At 40.6% G+C, this 19,210-nt stretch overlaps 1 protein-coding gene and 1 long non-coding RNA gene across 51 annotated transcripts in view; one reads left to right on the plus strand and one right to left on the minus strand.

Moving 5' to 3' along the window:
- The window catches only part of LOC109250997 (uncharacterized), a 190,681-nt gene extending 181,574 nt beyond the window's left edge, over positions 1 to 9,107 (plus strand). Inside the window, exon 7 of the long non-coding RNA XR_002073299.2 lies at positions 8,413 to 9,107. This is a non-coding gene — a long non-coding RNA (uncharacterized LOC109250997). The remainder of the gene's footprint in view (positions 1 to 8,412) is intronic.
- Positions 1 to 19,210, minus strand: part of SORBS2 (sorbin and SH3 domain containing 2) — a 347,250-nt gene that overhangs the window by 117,810 nt on the left and 210,230 nt on the right. The gene's annotated exons all lie outside the window — the stretch shown is intronic.

The raw sequence follows: 19,210 nt of genomic DNA on the forward strand, positions 1-19,210 counted from the left end.
GCTGCTATGAATATTTATGTACATGTTTCTTATTGCTTTGCTTATTAATTGCTTGCCAGAGAACTTAAATGGTAATAATAGCTTTTAAGTGCTTTCTGTGTGCCAGGAACTATTCTAAGTGTATTTACATATATATTAATTCACTTGAGGCTCACAACAGCCAGATGAGGAAAATACTGTTGTTATTTTACTGATTTAAAAAAAAAATGAAAACTCAGAGAAGTTAAGAAACTTGCACAAGATCACACAGCAATTAAGTAGCAGAGTCAAGCTTGGGAATCCAGGCGGTTTGGCTTTAGAATTTATGTTCTTAAACACCGCACTAGAATGTCTTTCTTAGATCTAAGAATCTGAAGGATTACAGCAGTTTATAAATATGTAACTTAGGTGTTGACCAAAATTTCAGCCCAGGACCACTATAATTCGGATCCATCCATGTGTAGCATAACCTGTAATGAGCAATACTGAAAATTCTCGCGCATATTATAACTACCCTAAAACATAGTGCGTATAAACTTCGTTGCGTATTTTTTTTAATCAGAGGCATAAGCTTCTTTGTGAAACTGTTTCAAGGAGAGGATCACTGTGCTGTTTTTGTTTTTGTTTTTGTTTTTGTTTTTTTAAGTAATCTCTGCACCCAACACGGGGGCTTGAACTCACTACCCCAAGATGAAAAGCTGCACACTCTCGAGCCAGCCAAGTGCCCCTAGGATATTCGATGCTGCAGATATGCCTCCACACCAGTGGTGGCACTTCTCTGAGGCATTTCCTGCAGACATCCCCGAGCGCATCATTCCAGATCACAGTCCTACCATGCTCCAGGCCCATCTTCATTGCCTCTGAAGGAGCCCCAGCTTTTTCTATGTCTTTGTGCTAAGGGCACAATCGGGGCCCTGGGGGGCTCTCGCATGATCAGATAATGAGTTTAAGGCAGAGGTGACTTGGATTCTTAATTTTCAGACGAAGAGATGCTCTTAGATCAAGAGCAAAAATGCTCATCAGTCAGTAAAGCAGCACCCTCAAAAGCGTATGGAAGTTGTGGCAAACATCGGTCATGTCATTCCTAAGGTTTCTATTTGTTACTACCTAACAACTCGTAGTCAAAACATTTAGTCCAGAAACTCTATTGTCGTAGATACAGGTAAAACATAAAGACAGGAAGCACAGACGGCATTTGTTTATTTTGTGAGCACCGAAGCCATCATCAGGGCCACCCTTCGTGGCTCCATTTATTTCTTGTTCATCCTGATTCTGAAGGTTTAGTCTCAAGAGGAAGAAGAATGAGCCATCAGTTGGATGAGTCATATTTTTGTTATAATCACAGGAACATTCAAAAATGAAATCATTTAATTCAGCTGAACGAACCTTATAAAAAGTAAGTTGCTTCATATACATTTGGCAAAAGACTAATTAGCTATTTTGAGCTCTTCCTGGAATTATCTTGCCCATTCTTTCCACCCTCCATGACTCCCGCTTCCAGCTCTCTCCTTGCCCAGTGCTTTCCTGGTCGTGTTAATGAAAAAGAAAGGAGGAAGAAACATGTGGTTTTGACGACCTTCAAATCATTAAGGCAGAGGGGGAAGAGGCCCCACAACCAGTCGTCTTTGAAAAGTGAGCATCTTTCAAAGATACAAATATTTTCGAGACATTTTAATATTATCTTTATCATTGCTTTTACATACTCTGAATTAGAACATTATTTCTGGATTTCCCATCTTTAGCTATATCTGTATTGGCTTCTGTGTGCGTGTAGATGTATATATCTCTCCCCCTTTTCTCTTTCTCTCCAGGCAGATTTTCCAATATGTATCAACACATAAAAGTCAACGCTGATTACATAGATATTTGAATTCCTCTTCTACCATTTGTCAAAAATTTCAATTCAGTTCTTGTGAACCAAAGAGCTCTCCAGCAGTTTTTAATTTTTATTTTTAAAAAGGGCACTAAGTTGACAACAAGGGAGCTTACATTTTGTTAAAACTAAATGGGAGGTTTCAAAGAAAGACTAATCTTTAGTATTAGGGTCAGGATAATTACTAGCGACTTTTTTTCTCCAATGTTCTAAGGGTTTGTGAAGCATTTTTGTTACTTTAAAACTACAACGAAGACAAGCATATAAGTAAATTGCAGCATACCCACACACTTGCATTTAAGAGAAGATAGCCCCGTGCATGGCAGAAAAATGGACCTACTTATTCCCTGGTGTAAACATTCATGCTCCCTTTCACATCTTGGATTACCTTGTTGAAACTTGTTTTCAAAGTTTACCTCAAGCTCTCTATCGCCCGGCACCCTGGCTCAATCACCCACAGCTTTGTCTGTATTTCTGGAGCCTTACCACATGAGCCATTCGTGTGAAATATACGCTGAGATACAAACTCACGCAGCATTCTGATGTGATTGCCGTTTTATTTAACTTTTTAGATGCATTGCCTTCCTAGCTACATTTTAAGTACCTTGAGGGGGGAGAGACAAAGTCACTTAAAGTTTTCGGCTTCAGTTTCCTCATCTGTAAAACGAGTGGGACTAGACCTTTCTTTATCAACTCTAGCATGCTGTGATTCTGGTTCCCAGGACTCAAAGTCACCATGATGCTTTTTTTTAGCTTTGCTTCCACAAAACTCTCGTTAGCCCAGAGATCCTAAAACCTAAACTAGAAGCCACAGAGCAATCCCTCAGGCTTCTGGAGGCATTATTATTCCTCATCCTGAGTTGTAAGACAGAAACATGTGAGTGGTCCAATTAAGAGTTCAAACTCATTACTTCCGTCATTTTTTGTTAAATAGGCAAAAAAGGATTTTTTCTATTGCTCATGGAGTGTCTGAGTATTTTTTTTTTAATTTTAGATCTAAAATATAGATAGGTTTAGATCTGTATTTTATTTATTTATTTATTTAATATGAAATTTATCATCAGATTGGTTTCCAAACAACACCCAGTGCTCATCCCAACAGGTGCCCTCCTCAATGCCCATCACCCACCCTCCCCTCCCTCCCACCCCCCATCAACCCTCAGTTTATTCTCCGTTTTTAAGAGTCTCTTATGGTTTGGCTCCCTCCCTCTCTTTTTTTTCCTTCCCCTCCCCCATGGTCTTCTGTTAAGTTTCTCAGGATCCACGTAAGAGTGAAAACATTTATTTACCGCAAATTTTCAAGATGGGTTGAATATGCTTTCTGCTGCATTTACCACTTAAGTTCTTTCCCACATTATGGCACGATGCCTCTACTTGTATTATGCTTGTTGGTGTCCCGCACTGAATCGTTTTTTGTTTTTCTCTTTGTGTTCTGTGCACGTTATACAGCTGCTTTACACAGCCCCCATTTTTCCAGGTGAGGAACTTGAGTTGTGTGTTAGCAGTGGCTGCTACTGGCCGACATGAGCACTGGCCAGTCTGTTTGGGACACCAGGGGACACACTGCTAGTGGAGATGTGTGTAGACCGTGCTGCCCGGTGGGGCACAGAGAAACCAAGTTCTTTGGGTGAACATTGCTAAGCCTTCGAGAGGCACCAGACCGAGTCCTCGCTCCATTAGCAAATTGCAAATCAATATGTCCAACACATAATAAGGATCCTACTAATTAGATATTTGGGATTATGTTAACACCGGTTTGATACCTTCTACAGTTAAGATCGAATTGCATAACTGCTCTAGCCAACTTTTTAGTATAGGTGTTTAGTTTCTCAAGTTTGACTAGAGAAATTTGTAGAACGTTATAGGTCTCACCAGTGTTTCAGTTCACACGGACTCTTGCCGTACGGCATCACCCAAGTGAGTTCTGAGGGACAAAAAACCCTACAGAAATTGCAGAGCCGGGGGAAGCCTGTCTTTGGGCTCCTCCCACCCTCTCCGTGTTTTCCCCTCCCATCATCTCTTTGCATTATTATTATTTTTTTTGAACACAACTGGATCTACACTCTGGAGCACTTCTTACCATCTCTCCTCTTACGTGTTTATTATTTCTTTTCCACCCTAAGAATGTAAGCAAAGTTCCCAAACTTATTTGGGGTTCAGGTGACCGTACTTAAGGCAGTCACAGAGTAAGATATGAATATGCTTGAAGGAGGGGCTATAGAACCTAAATTAGAGCTATTTGAAGATCCCTAAATTTCTCTCTCAAGTCCTGACCTGTCTTCCAAATTCCAGACTTGGAATGTGAACTGCCTACCCACACTTGGACGTGGCCAGTGTCCACTGGGGGCCCTTCAGTCACCCTGGCCCCTCCACTGCCCCCTCTCCTACCCTTTCCTGCAGCATTTCACTTCTCTGCAAACATCACCATTTCTGTTGCCCAGGCCAACCTATAGCCAAGCGACAGGATACAGCTCGTTTTTCTCTTGCATTTACGAGCAAATCCTACTATCTCTGCCTTCAAACTGTATCCAGAATCCAAATCCTCCTCATCACCTTCTCCACTAACACCTTCAACCTGAATTTAAGTCTGAACTATTCCAGTAGCCTTACAACTGGTCTCCCTTCATCCACTCACACTCTGTTCCCTAAGTACTGAGAATGAAGTCTCCAAAATCTGAGAGCGAGCACTCATCCAGCTGTTCAAAACCCTTCCATGGCTTCCCATCTCCCATCCTTACCATGGTCTGCAGGGTTCTCCATGCCCTGGGCCCTCATGATACCCCTGGCTTCATTGCTACCACCCACCCTCCATGCTTCCCCGCCCCAGGCTTGCTGACCATCTCACCGCTTCTGGGACATGCCAAGCCCACAGCGATCCCACAGTCTCTGCCACTGCTTGGGACCCTGACTCTATGAATCCCTTTGGTTCTCCAGGTCTGTGCTCAAATGCCACTTTCTCAGAGACACCTGCCATAACCCCCCTCCGCCCATATATATAATGCCCACCTCAGTATTTCCTTTACCCTTCGAAAGTTTTTTTTTTCTTCAGAGCACTTCTCACCATCTCTCATCTTAGATGTTTATTATCTCTTTCCCACCATGAGAATGGAAGCTCAGAAAACCAGGACCATTATGGGGAGAATGTGATTCAGAGTCAGGAAATTCAGTCATGGGGTGGAGTCTACAGAGATCCCACCTGCACAATGGCATCTTGTGGCCCCACACAGGGTAGTTAGGGGAAAGGATGAATATTACCGATGACTAAAGTCAATATATTTTTTTTCCCTTAGGAAATTCAGACAGGTAGTCAACTTTACCAACTTTTACCACTTAGGCAGCTTTATCCACTTTAGCCCTTAGGCGGCTGTGGAAACCTAGCCGTTGTGGACGAGAGCACAAAAGAAAATCAAAGAGTGGAACAAGTCAGTGCTTTATAACTTGAACAATAGAAACTATAATCATCACTTGCTTAATTGCTCCCCTATCATTCTATTTCAGCATTACATAAATTAATAGTGCCACATGTTTATACTAAACACCATTATTTGCCTTTGTTGTATTCTCATGTGAAACTAGACAGACATCACGATCAGACTTTGGACTCTGATCATGGGCATTGATTGCAAACAGTGCTGACTTAAGTCAGTGAAATCTGGAGTCGCCACCACTACTCAGGATCTGAATTTTCAATCCTGTAAATGTGACCGAATAGCTGCCACCTCTCCTAGGTATAACGAAAAGGTTACTTTCTTGGTGGTAACAGGTTTCCCTACTTAGTTGTAGACGTGGCTGATTTCCTATGTTGCATTTAATTTCCTTTAGTTTTGTTAAGATTTTGAATAATGAGGTACTGCCTTACACAATTAACACATGCATTTGAACGATCTGTCTTCGATTTCTTTCCAGAATAGTGTTCCAAATCATCGGAGGAGCCAGCAGATTGGAGTGTAGGATATTTCTGAGCAGGGTCTTACAGTAAATCTCAAAGCATGCCACCGGTCTGCTAGCTAGCCTCTGACGCTACAGTTGGTCTATACTTGACTTTTACCAATACACTGAGCCGACGGAGTGCAGAATAACGGCAGGTTGAGCAAACTTAATGTTTCTCTCTCCCTATTTAAATTTGCTTTAGGCTCTTTTCTGTCTCGTCAGCACCCAGAACTTGTAACCTAAAATTTGCACAGAAGTAATTTCAAACAGCTGTAACTACTGTAGCTCCGCCCCCTCCTTATCTGTGTGTTGCTTTCCCTCAATTCATTTACAGGGTCCACCGCCTTCTGGAAGCAGGTGTCCCTCCTTGTGATGTAGCCTCTGGTCAATAGTCGCCTAATGTTACGTCACAGGCCTGCGTCATTCGCCTCACTTCGTCTTGTTGGGTGGGCATTTTCTCATCTCGCCTCAGCCCCAGAAGGGTGAGTGCAGGACAATAAGATATTTTGAGAGAGAGAGAGAGAGAGAGAGAGAGAGAGACCACATTCACATAACTTTTGTTACAATACGTTGTTATAACTGTTCTATTTTATTCCTGTTGCTAATTTCTTTCTGTGCCTCATTTAGAAATGAAACTTTATCATAGATGTGTACATATAGGAAAAACTATAGTATATATCAGGTTGGGGACTGTCTGTGGTTTCAGGCATCCACGGGAGGTCTGGGATGGTGTCCCCTGAGGATGAGGGGGGAATGTCTGTAATGCCATCTTGCTGTCTCTGTGTCGCAGATCATTTTAAACTTTCACTTAGAAGTCATTTTCAGAGCACACGACTCCATGAAAAGATAAGGAATTGCGGTTTGGGACCACAATTTAAAGGCTTGTAAATCATCATTTAAAAAATAAGCTGCTTTACAGTGGCGTTTTTCATGATGGGTTTTAGGAAATATCAGTGTCTTCTAGTATATCTACAAGAGTTTGTTTGCAAATAAAAACACATTTATTTTACTTAACCATTAGCTTTATACCACTTTTGGAAAGCATGCCTACCTAATTTGAGAGAGCAATACTAAGAGTGAAAGGGGGTGTCATGAATATTTATGCTGACTTCACAGGGATAAAGAGGGATTATCCCAGGCAATAATGCAAAACGGGGATGATTTAACAAAATTCATTCTGTTTTAATACTAACTTAGTCTCTAGCAATTTACAGCTTTCCTCTCCAAGAAATATTCCTGCATTCCGAGAAAGAGATAACATAAGTTGTGAAAAGGCATGTAACAAGGTCAAAGGGACAGATGTAAAACAAAATAACGTAACTTTTCAGGTTAAGGAAGAAAAATTTTAAATTAAATGCAAAAGAATGAAGGCAGAAAAAATGGGACTGACATTTTAAAATCAGAAAAAGCGTTGTAACGTTAACTACTTTTTTCCTAAGCCCTAATTTACCAGGATTAAAAGGCACTCCATTGAATTTAAAAACAATTTTTTTTCATGACAGTAGATTAAAAACTATTTTATTTAATGAGTAGGACATTTCCGGGCTCAACAATTTCAAATGCAAAAGATGGAAAATGGAGACAGAATCAAAACCCTTGGGAAGTATGCATGAGTGACAGCTTCATTCATGTTTCCCTCTCTTGGCTATGAATGGATTAAGGACACAGCTCAGAGGTAATAAAGGAAAACTATCTAAGTGCTCATAGATAAATGACAAATACTAACTGCTCAGTAAATGTTTCTGGGATATGTAATAGAATATATTTTTTTAAAAGACTAGTCATGTTCACTCTACAACGTCCTATAATGCAAGTGCTGAAGAATACTGAGCAAACCAAAAGTCCATTGTGTTTCTTTAGTCTGCTCAAAGTGAGGTTGCGTTTCTATGTGCAAAACACAAGCCAGAGACCTAAAAGAAAGCAGTCTTCTTCCTCTTCAGAATAAATAGAAACAGACACGATTTCTTTATCATCAGGAGATTTTGTAGAAAAAGTATTTCAGGACTAATGTTTTGATCCAACTTATGGGCTCTTGTCAAGAACCGTAGCATCACCTTCTGCCTTGTTTCCTGACGGAGCGATGGGACTGGTACCGGATAATGTCTACTGCGGGGACAGGCTAGTTTGTGATCCAGAGCGCAGACTTTGGGCCCAATCCAACTGGGTTAAAAGCTCATTCTACCATATCCACATGGATAACTTCAGGCAACATATCCTCTCTCTGAACGTACGAAGTTTCTTCCTCTATAAATAGGGATAACAATGGTGCCAACCTCCTAGAGTTGTTGAAGGAGCCAATGATTAATATGCACAAAGCACTTAGAAGTAGGTCTGGCACATCATGCCACAAATGTTACTACTGCTATTAAAAAGTCAGTGTTCCTTTGATGGTGATACTTGTGACTAGTGGCTGCATGATTTCAGATAGGGTTCCCTTTCTTGCCGTGGTCATTTGTTCAGATGACTTCTCTAGTCAGGTCTCCTCTTTTTATAAACTAATTATTTTGGGAATGTACTAAATCTTGGTTTGAAGACATGAAATAAATCCTTCTAAAGTCACATTTGTTTCTTTCCTGCACAGATGGCTGAGTAGAATCTGTGTTGATTGCACCTTTATTTTGTACATTAAGGCTCTAAGAACAGCGGCTTCCTGAGACTGACTGGGAAACTGTTTTGATTGACGGGTCTCACCAGGACACCAGACTGTGCAGGCAGATAAGAAGCCCACTGGGAGAAGATATCAGGGAAGGTAAGAATGCCACGATCCCTTTATATGAGAGCTGGGAAACTGGCTCTGGGAAGGGGAAACTGCAGAGCAGCAAAATGATCTTGATTACTAGTGACATTTAATTGCAATTAGGTTTCTAACAACAGCAAAAAAAGATTATAAAACTCTTCGGTTTCTTTCACATCAAACTGCCCATGCTTGGAATATTGTCGTGTGCATTCTTCCTGCAACACCATCAAAAACAGGTTCACTGTATTTGCAACATACTGAGAAGAGTTAATGGCCAGTGCAGGAGTTCTCCTGGCTTCAGAGTTCAAAGTTATCTGCTCCCGGATTCAGTCACACAAATTATTCCCTGAGAGTAATCTTCAGTGAGTTGCTAGGAGATGACCGGTTTATGTTTTCCTTTGATTATAGGGCATAACCGCCCCACTGTCAAAGTGCCAAAAGTTAAAAAAAACAAAAAAAAAGGCAGTGATTGCTTAAGAAAAATTTTTTCCTGTTACTTGCAGTGAGGTATTGAAACCTGGACTATTTTGCATACAGGGAGCTCAAGGGAGCCAAAAAGATCTATGCGGTATAAGAATTGTTATCTGAGGGGCGACTGGGTGGCTCAGTCAGTTGAGCGTCTGACTTCAGCTCAGGTCATGATCTCGCAGTTGGTGAGTTCAAGTCCTGGGTCGGGCTCTGTGCTGACGCTGACAGCTCAGAGCCTGGAGCCTGCTTCCGATTCTGTGTCTCCCTCTCTTTCTGCCCCTCCCCCGCTTGTGCTCCCTCTCTCTCTCTCTCAAAAATAAATAAACATTAAAAAAGAAAAGAATTGTTACTAAGACCAATTACATGTCAATGGTAGTCAGCACGTGACCAATGCTTCCTACATATTTGTGTAATCAAACCAAGTCATGAGTTTTTAGCAGTTTCTTAAAAAATAGTATTATGCATAGGTATGGTGAATGGCTTATGGTTTCAAGGAAGTGCTTACACATATTGGTGGGCACCTGGCATGGGTCAAAAGAGGTAAAGGGCCAGCAACGGAGGAGTTTAATTAAGCTCAAACCTCTGGATAGAGGTGAAATAAAAAGAGAAAAGACTGTAACGCTTCTGGCCCCAACACCAGGGCTCATTTTGTTATGCCATACCATCTCCTGGACAGAGAGTTATGTGATATGTAATTGTTTTTCTGTGATAGCCAATATAGTGATTAAAAGTGACAACCCGGTTTTAAATAATAACTACTTACTGGCTGTGTGAATTGGACTGAATTACTTACATCCTCTGTGCCTCAGTTTCCATTCCTATAAAATGGGGAAAAATAATAGTATATACTTCTTAGGACCAATGTAGGAATTGACCTATATAATTACAGTGAAATAATATACGTAATATACTTAGAAAATATTATTCTTAGCAAAGTGCCTGATACGCAAAAATGTTTAAGGGGCCATAAGATAAGCTATCATTTTCACTATGGTTATTAGTATTTTTAACATTATTTTACTGCATCCTGAACAAGTTTAACACCACCTGAGAGCTTGAGGGTCAGGTATATGAAACCTGAAAAAGTTGAGAAGCCACAGGTTTAGATAAATAGGGGAAATGAACAAAAGCAGGAAAAATTCAAGGAAGCAAAGAGAAAGCTGAGGTTTTCTTAAGTCTGCTGTCTTGTTAGTTGTGGGTTACCACCCTATTCTCAATAATTTGGTGTATATGCGCCTCAGGCTACCTAAGGCTGGCCACTTATTAAGCAGATCCTGTGAGCAAGGGCATCTATGTTTATGACACTTGAACCTCGTGTTTGCCTGGGTGTTGAGCAACAGAATGGACAGACCTCTGGGATTTGGGAGCTCCAGGTTCTGGTCGCTAACTGGGTGGGTGTCCTCAGGGATCTTTCGGCCTTTGTGGACTTCCATTTCCTCATTTGCAAATGAGGTAGTTGGACATTGTCGCCTTGATCTCCAATTACAAATTTTGTAATTTTATGATCTGTCTATATAAGAGCCGTGTCTGCTCTAGTTTCCTTTGCAGGTGAGCTCTGGGCAAATCTGTCATGTGGAAACCCAGAGCTGCAAATCAGAAACAGTTAGATGACCTCCTTTTGCTCTATAAACGAGTAATACGCTCCGTAAATGGATTATCAGACCCTGTTAAATAGCAAGATCGCCCAGTGACGATGAAATGGAATGTGGTTTACAATAAAACAGCTTATCTGTTGCCTCTTGTGTAAAGCAAAGTATGCGAGAGAGTTGTTTAAATGGTGCACTTAAAAAACTGCCCCGGCAAATCACTTTCTTCGAGAGAGGTTACCAAGAAAAATGCAAAAGGAAAATTCAGTGTTTCTGGTTTGGAGAGGCAGCAGGTGCGGAGACTCTCAAACCACCATGAACGGTACACTGTAATCAATTATTAAATGTGATCCAGGGTAGGGCAGTCTATGCTAACACAATTCAGATACGTTTTTCTCTCCAGCGTTCTGTTATCAGTTATGCGATATATAGAGTAACAGTTAATAAGGATCAGTTTCTGCAACTCCATCCTGCAACCTACTTTTTTATTGTAAATAAACCAGATGAGGGGGAAAAAGGCAAAGGGAGACAGTGCCACGTTTCAAGCCATTTGTCTTGGTATTTTAGCGACAAGCTTAATCTAATTAATTGTATTTGGCGCTGACTAGCTTGGCATAAGGTGTTAGCTTTCGGCTGCAAATGAGTAGCGCTTGACAAGGTGAGAAATCCTCCTTTGATTGTGAAATCATCCAAGATGCATTTCTAATCTCTTTTGAAAATGAAAGCCCTAGGACTACGTGATTAAAACAAAAACCCAAAACCCCAAATCCCCTCTTACACCTAACAGCTGAGCTCTGCAGTGGAGGACGATAGCCTGGTTACTACACATGGCAGAGAGAGTTGTCCCCACATACTCAACCTTCTTACCTTGTACTAGAAGTTTTAACCGGGCACATGGCTTTAGCCAGCCAAAGACGACATTTCTGTTTCCCTTGCTTTGCTATCAAATTTTGGTTGGTGAGTTTGAGAGGAAATGATGTGTGTGCCCTCCAAGGAGCCGTGGCCTTAAAGGGAAAGGACATTCCAACTACTTTCCCCTTTTCTCCTCTCTGGGGAGAGGTGTTAGGATCTGGAACAGCCATCTTGAACATAAAAGGGAAGCCGTGTGTTGAGTGGGGAGGAAGGAGCCTAGGTGTCTGATAATTATGGACCTACTCCTCTTGTGTTACCAATTTGTACTTTTACCTGAGTGGGCAATAAATATCTCTCATTTAAGCCTCTATTGCTTTCGGATCTCTGTAACAGGCCTGAGCTTTTATCCCAATGAATGGACTGGACACTTGGAATCCAACACGTTATAATAATCTCATTCAATTTATGCATAGTTACAAGGAGAATGTCTGTGCATTTTTGGTAAATTTTATTTTCCTTCTGTCACATGTTGAAATGTTGGCTAGTAAACATATTCCTGGTGGCACCATAACCCTGTGCTGCTTTTGAAGATCTTATTTCCTCCCTCCATTCCTCCCTCTCTCCTTTCCTTCCTTCCTTCCTTCCTTCCTTCCTTCCTTCCTTCCTTCCTTCCTTTCTTTTTTCCTTCCTTGAATGCTTTATCATCTCCACTGGACTACAAATTCCTTGACAAGAACAAGACATACATGCCACGTTCTGTAGTTTTCTATCACAAAGACTAAACACAGAGTTTTGCACATTGAAACAGTCCTTGCTGAGCCTTTGTTCAAGAAATACTCAAAAGACATGCACAGAGCTGCGTTAATTTTTAACATCACCATGCATTTCACCAAATTCCTGAAATGAACAATTTGAAAACAAGTGCCTAAATTATATGTAAAATTTGATTTCTAAGTTTCCAGACAGACCTTGTTAATCACTAATGATAACAATACATTTAAAGAGACATTTCAGTAGAGTTTAAAATGATTCAGTAGCTCAAGAAAGAGCCTTAGGCACAACGAACAGTAATATGATATTAATAAGATGGAACTTGTAAATCTGTAAAGCAGCACCCAAAGCCCGATATTTATCCCCTTATTGATCATTTCTGGTAAAAATTAACTGAAGGTTGAGGGAGTCCAAGCCATAAAAGATGAAGTATCCATGGAATGTGTTACAGGGAACAAAATTATTTATTCTGTAGTTTAGAAAATAAATTGGAAAAAAAGAAGGCTTAAATTCCTCATTTTTCCTGAGTTGATACCAGTAGATTCTGGTTATTCACACATAATGAAAACTTTTTTACCAATGAGACAATCGCTATAACCAGTTGTTGAGTCAAGTTGTATTTTACCTTGTATGTAATACATTGTGTGTATAATGCCTTTTGTCTTTACAACGCAGAAATAGGGACAATGTTAGCATTCCTAGACATTTTCTAAAAAAATTCCAGAAGTATATCTCTGTCAAAAAAAGGCAAAAGCTTCCTTGTATCGAAGAGGGTGGGCCCGGCTTGCAGGTGTTCCTTGCCAACCCACCTTAGGAGAAAACTGTACTGGGTGCCGGAAGACATTTTGTTTATTATCCTTTGATTTTGAGACCTGGAGAATATGTTTCCTGCGTTTTTGAAAGATATTTACAGTATCATCTCAAAGAATGAATTACTATTTTTTCACCGTGGAGCTGTTGATAAATCTGTCCCTTGGAATGAGGCATTGTGGGATGAGGAACATGGAATCAGGCTTTAAAGGCTCTTCAGATTCTGAACTGAAGTGATATCACCAAAAAAAAAAAAAAAAAAAAAGAAAGGGGGAAGCATGTGAGGTGATGGATGTGTTAATTAACTCTGTGGGGGAATCCTTTCACAGTGTGTGCATCAAATCGTCATGTTGTATGCTTTAAATATCTCATAATTTTATTTGTCAGTTATACCTCAGTGAAGCTGGGGGGGAGGGGGGAAGCTTAGACTTCAGCCAAGGTTTCCAACATCTACTCATCCATGTGACTGGAGGCATGTCACTTTGTCTACCCTGGCTTCCCTTTTCTCCCCTTTGCCATGGGAATGGTGCTAAACGTCCTGGTCTGTCTACCTCATGACATCAGTCAGTCTAATAAGAGACAGTCTAGACCAAAATCCACCTTGAACCAAAAAATGAATTGCAATAAAAACCAACTTCCTAATTCTCCTGCTCTTTAAGTGTGATGGGGACGTTCGATGTGTTATCTCCTTGTAGACAAGAACACTGTGGTGATTGACTTTCTGTAAGAATACAGCACAGGTAGCAGCGAAGTCTTCTGAAGCATGTGTAAGCAAATTCTGGAGCAGCCAGTAAAAGACAGAACTCTGTTTTCTCACATTCACATGGAATTTTGATCCAGACGCGAAATGTGAATGAGGTTGGGAGGCAAACGCTATGGAGAAAGAATTTTTTTGGTGTAACCAGAAGATGAACCCTAGACCACAGTTTCAAAGAAGCCAAATACTTTACTGTAAAGTAGAATAGGAAAATACCAGATCTTTATGCAAGAGCAAAAGAGTTTGTGTTAAAAAATGCTGTGGAGAAAAGAGGAGCTGTTTTAGGAGACTAAATCAATCACTTGAGGAAGAGGCCTGCTCCAGAGAACTGAGGTCTTCCTCTTAGAAATTACAGACTTTTGTTCCTTATAATTAGGTCCAGTGTTGCTCAGCTTCCAAATAATTCAGAGGAAACTATTATGTGAGATCATAATTTTCCTCCAAAACAACCTTATCAATGTGTAGCAAAGTGTCATAAGGGAGGAAAATGAGAAGTTCTTTAGCTTTGAGCCAAAACAATAATTTGAGCCCCGGGTCATTATAAAAATGGATACCACTGATACCCGCTAAAGGGTCATGAGTTATGTAAGAGATGTTGGACTAATCACCTTTCACAATAGCCCTGAAAAAATAAATGAAAAGGAGATCATGGTTGACCAGTGAGGGGCGGGGGAGGGCAGATAAGGTGATGAAATGGGTAAGCTTTGTGATTGGTGATGAAACATAGCCAGGGCTGGAACTGTAGTTATTCTGGGTCAGAATTTTGAAAAAACTTTGGAAGAGTAGGACTTGAAGAAACAATAAGGGACCTTTCCCTTCATCCCTGGGTCAGCCCTAACAACCCTGTTTCCTTTTTCTTTTACTAAAGGGTGACGTATTGAGAACACCTCTGATATTTAGTGTCTGTTAGCCTGACCTCTTATACCCTGTTAATGTTACTTAAAGCTCTACCCAAAATGGGTACCCTAAGTGCAGGAAAATAACCAGTTTTCTAAGATTTAGTATAATTTAATTTAATAGTTGAAGTGGGCCAGAGCTGAATCCACATCATCATAGGGGGAAGGAGAACATCTGAGAAATTAATCAATCCCAGAGCCATTTAAAGGCATATTGTATTTTGGGCACAACTTTGGCCATAAAAGCGAGCACCTGAAATAACACAGATACCTTTTCGCTGTGGCATAGCAGCAACTTCACTGAAAACAGAAAAAGCCTCTTTTGCTCCGTCTCCTTTCAGAACTTTGAAAACAGTCTTATGTTTTTGGAGAGTAAGTACCAACTTAGTTTGAATTATGGATCCCATAGAATGGGTGTGTTTTAATGAGCTTAAACCTAAGCGACATATGTTAACAAGAGTGATTTATTTCTAGGAGGATCCTGAGAAAATAGCTGTGAGTTTTCAAGGGAAGCTAGGAGGGGAAAAAAAAAAAAAAAAAAAAAAGACCCAACAGGCCGATACAAAGAAGGCTCAATACCCATAAAAAGCAGAGACACCGATTTGCCTCAAACAGTATTCTGAGCCTTATTCTATTCATTTCCTTAGAATAATTTCCAGTATTTGTTAAGGCGCAGACAACCGGGGGCTCCACGTGGGAAGTGTGTCTTTGGAATTATCTAGTGCATCTTTTTTAAGCGTGTGTCTTTCTAGTTCAGTTATCTCTGTAGGGCCTTTGAGGAACCACTGGAGCTCACAGCCATAGAGCAGGACGTTGACCTAGCTTCAGTGAATGTCAAGGTCCTGGGTCATGAGGAGTGAAGAGAGAGCAGCTGTAGTATATTAATCTAGACTCCAACAGTGTTACAGCTACATATTTACAACCACTTGACTCACTTCACCCTGTTCTTGCTATGCCTTGTACACAAAGCGCAGACACCTAAAAAGCTACAGTCTTCATGGTTTTTAGTATGTTCGTGAGCACTGGTACTCCAAGTTAATTTTGCTCCTCTCTTGCATATGCCAATTCCTTTACAGCTGGACAGCAGGAAGCAGTTGTGAGAAGTTAGCTTTTCATGGTTTCAACCTCCAAGTTCACACCCCAAGCTTAGTGTTAAAAAGATCTCGGGGTGCCTGGGTGGCTCAGTCGATTAAACGTCCGACTCTTGATCTCGGCTCAGGTCAGGATCTCACGGTTTGTGGGTTCGAGCCCCATGTTGGGCTCTGCGCTGACAGTGTGTGCAGCCTGCTTGGGATTCTCTCTCCCTCTCTCTCTGCCCCTCCCCCATTTGTGCTCTCTCTCTCTTTCGGAAAAAAAAAAAAAAACAAAAAACTTAAAAAGATCCTGGTTTCCTTGACTTACATATAGCTGCTTTGGCTTTTTTTTGAGGATGCTTGGGTATTTTAGGGAGAAAAAGACACCGTAAATTTAGATCTTAAGCAGTGCTGGGACAACTTTTGTGTGTTTTTATCGAATACTTGGGCTATTTTCATGCATAGAGAGTGAAAAAAGGAAAAAAAAAATAGCAGCTAGTTAATGGTCTTCATAGCTTCCAGAAGAAACTAGTTATCCTTCAGCAGCAATTATTTTCTGGTGTGCTGTGATATTTGCAGAATTGATCTCTGTGACAGAGTCCTTAGGAGTTGGCTGATGATCAGGTTTATAGTTTGTCTTTTGGATCTTAAGTAGGTGTACCTAACTTAACTTTCCCACCTCTCTTCACCACCATTTATACTGTTGCTACAGGACTCTTCCTAAAACCTAGTCCAATTACCTCACTCCCTCCTTTCAAAACTTATGGGGGCTCTTGGTCATCAGAAAGACCAACCTCTGGGGCGCCTGGGTGGCCCAGTCGGTTAAGCGTCTGACTTCAGCTCGGGTCATGATCTCGTGGTTCATGAATTCAAGCCCCGCATGGGGCTCTGTGCTGACAGCTCGGAGCCTGGAGCCTGCTTCGGATTCTGCGTCTCCCTCTCTCTCTCTGCCCCTCCCCTGCTCACGTTCTGTCTCTCTCACACTCTCTCAAAAAATAAATAAACACTAAAATAAAAATAAAAATAAAAATAAAAAAGGCCAACTTCTGACACTCTAGAATGACCTTAAGGCTGTGACCTGATCTGACTCTATTCTCCTTTTTCAATATCATTTTCACCTCATCCCTCACTTCACCTATGTCTCTCTGCTCTTCCTGAATCGCCCATGATGTCCATGCTATTTTCCTGATCTGGATTTGGAATTTCCTTAACCTTTTATTTCCTCAAATCCCAACCAGTTTTCAAGGCTTCCCAACCTCTGAATTAATTTCTATTTCTTTATGTGTTTTTTTTTTTTTAAATACTTTTAATGTGTTTAAACCCTGTAACGCACATTTTGTCTTCCCCTGGTCAAAAATAGTGTCTGAAAAAATCATGCATGTATTTTTTGTAGCCTCAAACACAGAGACTCTTAAGCCAGCTTGTTCATGTGTCCAACGTACTGACTATAATTACTCTTCGTGTTGGTACTAGAATACTTCTTCCCTATGTCATGTCTGTCTGTCTCTGTCAATATAATATCTGTGAGATGAAGGCTAATTTCTTTTTTATGCTACATTTCTCATTGCATCCAGTTCAGCACCTGGCACATCTTACATGCTCAATACATTAAAAAAAAAAATGAATCAGGTATAAGATTGTGTTGCCAGTTTACATTTTATTTATTTATTTTTTATTAAAAATTTTTTTTAATGTTAATTTTTTTGAGAGAGACAAAGCGTGTGCAGGGGAAGGGCAGAGAGAGAGGGAGACACAGGATCTGAAGCAGGCTCCAGGCTCTGAGCTGTCAGCACAGAGCCCGACATGGGACTTGAACTCACAAACCACGAGATCATGACCTGAGCCATAGGCGGACCCTTAACCCACTGAACTACCCAGGCGCCCCCGTTGCCAGTTTATATTTTAATGCAGAGCCCTTTTTAAAGCAATTACAGTAAATCTTTGATTAGTTCCATAAAAAGAGTTAGACATCTATTTTTGAACATTTCTTCTGTTAATATTTACAATCAACTTCAGCCTTCCGTGAGTCAATAGCTACAAACCATTATAACCTGCTATAATCCAGTAGTTACAAAAGGATGGGAATTACTCTGCAAAAAGCGCGGTGCTGCAGAGATTCTAGCTTGGGATCATTTCCACTGGTGCTGGAAATTCTAGCTAATCATCTTTATTCAAAGGACAAGCTGCATTTGACAAAGCTTCTAAATGTTGGTTCCTGGCACCTGCCACGTAGAAGTCTATTCCAGAGGATCAAACAAAATACAGCCTCCTAATATAGCCTCTAGGAGTGCTACCTTGAGGAAGTTACCTAATCTTTCCAAGCCTCAATTTCCTCACGGAGAAAAATTGTGTATAACAATTCTGTGCTGAGAATCCCAAGAGGTAATCAATCAAAATTCTAACTTTGTGCTGGGATATCATTAATCAGGAAATAACCGCTCTTGTTTTTATGATGATCTTTGCTATGGTTCATATAGTACTTATATCCACTGCTATTAATTTCCGGCTCATCATTTCTTTCAATTTCTTTTTCTCAAATAAGTTATCATATTAATCTTTTCATTCGTTTTTCTGTCTCTAGTTCTCTCCCCAGCACCCCCCTCCTTCCCTCTCTCTCACTCTCTCTCTCTCTCCCCTGCAACACCCCCCCCCCAGTCTCTCCATTGGATGGTGCAGTTGTTACAAGGTCAATCTTTTGAAAAGGAATAGTGACTTCACATTATCTATTAATAAATTCCAAGTCAAGCCCGGCACAATATGTTCCCAACCTAATTTTCAGGACGTTATACTCTATTTCCTTTCTTATAGTCTGTTCTTCAGTAAAATTGGACTTTTGGCGACTTCTTTTTACGTGCATTTTATGTTTCAGCCTTCCTTTGAGTTTTATGAGCACATTTTAACTGGGAGCCTGCCGTGTGCCTGACATCGTTTTGGGTCTTAGAGGTGCCGAAATAATCAAGACAAGTCCCTGTCTCCCAAGAGCATGTGACTGGGGTGGCACGGCAGATATGGTTTTGACTCACGTTTTTTTGTGCTATGTTTCCTCCATTGGGATTACTCTTAATTACTCTTAAAATCATATCCATTTCTTAGAGGCTCATCTCGAAGTAGCTCCTATGTAAACAACACAAATGGCTTGCTCTCTCATTTGAGCGAATGTACGTCTTTGAGCCACTTCATCTTGTCTTATTTATTTTTTGTTTTTGTTTTTGTTTTTTGAGGATAGGTACCATACTTCATTCACTTTTGTATTCTTCATTGTGAATCATAAATAGGCTTTCAGGAAATACTTGCTGAATTATTAAAGCAACCTACTAGTAGAATTTGATTTTAATTTTTTTTTTAACGTTTATTCATTTTTGAGAGAAAGAGCATGAGCAGGGGAGGGGCAGAGAGAGAGGGAGGCACAGAATCCCAAGCAGGCTCTAGGCCCTGAGCTGTCAGCACAGAGCCCGATGGGGGGCTCAAACTCACAGAC

Source organism: Panthera pardus, unplaced genomic scaffold, assembly GCF_024362965.1.
Source record: "Panthera pardus isolate Hobbes unplaced genomic scaffold, ASM2436296v1 HiC_scaffold_13, whole genome shotgun sequence".
Taxonomy (NCBI): Eukaryota; Metazoa; Chordata; class Mammalia; order Carnivora; family Felidae; genus Panthera; species Panthera pardus.